Source organism: Cibotium barometz, chromosome 56, assembly GCF_041138505.1.
Source record: "Cibotium barometz isolate CiBa-2024 chromosome 56, ASM4113850v1, whole genome shotgun sequence".
NCBI lineage: Eukaryota > Viridiplantae > Streptophyta > Polypodiopsida > Cyatheales > Cibotiaceae > Cibotium > Cibotium barometz.
The window spans coordinates 2,669,392-2,673,676 of record NC_141101.1 but is presented as its reverse complement, the minus strand read 5'-3'; positions in this window follow the sequence as shown (position 1 = coordinate 2,673,676).

Genomic DNA, 4,285 nt, shown 5'->3' with positions numbered 1-4,285 from the left:
GGATGTGAGAAGAACAATGAAGCTCTAGCTAATGGCAAAAAATTTCATGAGCATATTCAAAAACGTGGGCTTGATTCGGATGTTTTGTTTTGGAACACCACTCTTGACATGTACTCCAAATGCACTAGCTTACAGGAGGCTCTGAAGATTACCACAATGCAATGAATATTATCTCAAACATTGAAAGGCGATACTCCATGTTCATCAGTTCACACATGGGGTATGCTCATGTATGGATCACTGTGTGTAGGTGTGTTGGTGTGGTGGCTCCCTAAATATTTCTTTGCCCTTAGATGCCTTTTGCAAGGCCATCATACATTAGGAGAAATGTGGACTCAATTTTGGGCCCTATAAAGAAGTGCCAAATAAGCTTAGAGAGAGAAAATAAAAAAGGTTTAAAACATATCCAAATTTGCAATTTGGCTCATTTTTTACTATTATAATAGTAGGTTTAAATATATTAAAATATAAATATTCTTTCAATGAGGTTTCATCATCATGAGGCGGCATTCTTTGTTGGCTACACATAAAACTTGTCAGAACCAACATGAGGTGGCATTCTTTGTTGGCTACACATAAAACTTGTCAGAACCAACATTTCACAGATTTGAGGTAGTTATGCATTTAATAGATTCAAGGAAAGCTTTAATCATCATGGGGTTTTCCTACTGAAACTTTAAAAAAAAAACATCCTTACTAATCGAGTTAGTTCTTGTTTCAATTCTTTAATATGTTTTATGATGACAGAAAATACTAGCTTTGCAAATGAGAACATTAATCCAAATTTGGGGATTCCAATTAATCCACCTTCAACAACACATGGAGACACTCAAATTCTCAGTAACAGTAGTGGAAATGGTGCATGTAAAAGAACATATGATACTTACCATCTTCATGTGGACACACAATCTGAGTATACCAGTCTTTGAAGAAACGAAATAAGAGTTTTTTTAATGTTATGAGCAAAAAGAGAAAAGGAGGAATAATGGAGAGCATCATTTGGACTTGTGGACCGATGGGTCAATGTATCCCAAGGATCCATTTACAAATGCACCACCTCCATTTTACAACATTACAAACCTAGGACATTTCACTGGTGATGGTAGACAAGGTTTACTGGGTTACAAAAGTGTTATTCTTATTAAATTTGATTTTTATGCATAGAAAGATGCATAAATGAATTTTTTTATTACAAAAGTGTTATTTTTATTAAAATTGATTTTTATGCATAGAAAGATGCATACAGGAATTTTTTTATTACAAAAGTGTTATTCTTATTAAATTTGATTTTTATGCATAGAAAGATGCACAAAGGGATTTTTTTTATTACAGAAGTGTTATTCTTATTAAATTTGATTTTTATGTATAGAAAGATGCATAAAGAATTTTTTTATCACAAAAGTGTTATTCTTATTAAAATTGATTTTTATGCATAGAAAGATGCATAAAGGAATTTTTTTATTATAAAAGCATTATTCTTATAAAAATTGATTTTTATGCATAAATAGATGCATAAAGAAATTCTTTTTTTATATAAAAGTGTTATTCCCATTGAAGTTGATTTTTATGCATAAAGAATTTTTATATCAAAATTAGAATTCTCTTAAATTCTATGTTTAAATTTTATGAGTAATTGATAAATGAATAATTAATTAAATACTCTAAGAGAGAAATTTCTATCGTTTTATATTCACACGGTTTGTAAAAAGAAAATTCATGAAATCTATCAAGATTGAAATATTCAGATAAATGATTAATTTGTTCCTCATTGGAATTCGTAACTAATTTAGAAATCAGTTAAGTGTATATTCAAAGAAAGAAATTCGTTAAAATAGTAATTGAATTATCAAACCTTTTCGAGAAAGATAGGTCAAGAAAAATCTTATCCGACCACTTGAACCTTGAATCAGACTATGACCTTGAATCAGACTATGACCAAGACCAAACTCTTTCATCAGTTTCGAGGAAAGAAGATGTGACCAGTCTAGAAAAATACAGTCAAAACTCCTGCCAAATCTAAAACTAATTTTGAGACCCTTCGAATTGATCTGTGAATCAGGGTTACAGAATTCGAGGAATTCTGGTATGAAATTCAAAATTCCGTTCAAGAAGTTTTGGGGATATTGATTCAAGAAATACTCATGGTATTCAAAAGAAAATCAAACTGAAAACTTACATAGAAACCCTGTTTTCTTAAAGGACTGTCTTATGTGCCAGAATGCTAGAGGGAGCATTTGGTATATGTTTTTCTAAGGGAAGTTTGGTTGCAACAGCTGGAGGGGAGTGTTCAAAGGACAGCTCATGCGGTTGCCCAGGTCTTGAGCAGCCTCGGTATGGTTGAAAAATGGTGCGCTTCCGGTACAATGGACGAGGGTTGACGAAGCGGTCCCTGAGTGAAGTGCCACGACACCTAAGGAGGATCCTGGAGGGTTCTGACAAGGCGATGCACGGGCCCGCAGTGCCTAGGATACCCATGCGTATGTCGTGGAAGATCTGTATGATGGACGAAATGATTATTGTAATCTGTTACTAGATCTCATTTGCTGACCAGCTGGATCTCAACGGAGATTAGCTGGATCTCAATGGAGATTAGCTGGATCTCGTTTGCTGACCAACTGGTCTCAACGGAGAGTCCAGAGTGATACTATTTTTTGGACTGGATGGAAATTTTGAGTTATGATATCTGTAACCAATAACTGTTTGTCAATAGATTATTTTATATGTTAAAGTTTTAAAGAGGAGTGTGTGTGTGTGTATCTGTATTCGAAAGCAAAAGCTAAGAAAGGCATTCAACTATGGGTGGGTGAGTAATTGTCTGGTTCTACCGATTCCAGTGGTTGGGCGGTGGCTAACCCATGGGCATAGGCTGGAATCAGTGGAGTTTTAATAATTAAATTGAAATAATAGGAATACACTTTGAATTCGAGTAGTTAAATAAAAACCTGAAGAATTTCTCAAATGATTAGATCAACGGCTGTGCCTGATTTTGGTTAGGAAAAAAGCGTTGATTTCTTCAAACTAAGTCAGTGATAGTTTTCCTTCTATTTGGTTTAATCATGTGAAGGATAGTTTAGTCTCTTGACCCTGTTAGAAAATTCGTTAAGAAAATCAAAAAGGTAGAATTGTCCCCATTTTTTGAGCAAGGAAAATTTTCCTGATTTTTCGGTTTTGGAATGACCACCAGATTAGTCTCGTGTCCGGACATTCGAGGGCGAGGCCCTGAGGTGGAAACCCTACCCCACGCAAGAGGAAGCTACTTCCGCTGCTAGCAACCGGGAATCCGATGCACGGAGGGGGAAGAGGGGTCTCATAGCTGGTATCAGCTGGTATCAGAGCGCTGTTGTAAACTTATGAACCTGTATAGCAGAAAGCGCTGTTGTAAACTTATGAACCTGTAGCAGAAATTGCCTAAAATTTTAAAGTAAATCTGGGAAATAATGTTTTCACTTGTTAAGATTATGTTTGAAATGAACTTCATAAATTGAAAACTCATAAATTGAACTGGATTTTTAGATGGATACTCCAAATCTGTCTAGCATTCCTGGACTCTCCTCCCAGAGTCAGGATATGATCGCCTTTGCCTTCAAAAATCTCATCAACTCCGCTACAATCCGAGAAAGCAAAGTGAGACTCGCTCGTCACTTTGAGGATCTATACTTTCCTAATCTAGTAGAGCGACGTCAGCATATGTGGTTCTCTGGAGGGCGAAGTATTTGCGTCAATACCAATCAACGACAGAGACTCAGACAGAATATCTCGCTAGCCATGATCTTGATAAGGCTAGGAGTTGTTCATTATGTATAACTCTATAATCATACACCCCAAAATTTTAGAAATTCTTGCCGTATTTTTAGACTTCTTAGCCACTTTATTCCTAGGAGAAGAATTACAGCACCATTATCAGTTATGAATCATGTATATCATAGCATGTCTCCATCACAATATTGCCTTTTTATGCGTACGCGATTGAGACGGTGACTTTTGGAGCCGAGACGCTCTATGTATATATAAAAAAACTTTTGATAATAAATGATGTTTTGCAAAAGATTTCAAATTGTTTTTGTGGTTGTGAATATTGGTTAATAAAATTATCAGAGTGAATCTTGTTTTCAAGAATTATGATGGAATATTTATTTGTTTAAGAAATAAATCTCAAAAATTAAATAGTCGTAAATCTGATGACAAAGTTAAGTTGACAAAAATATCGTTTTGTCAGAATCATGAGGCACGCGAGTCGTGGTAGGTATCCGGATCCTCTTACCGATGATGAAGAGTTAGATCCGGA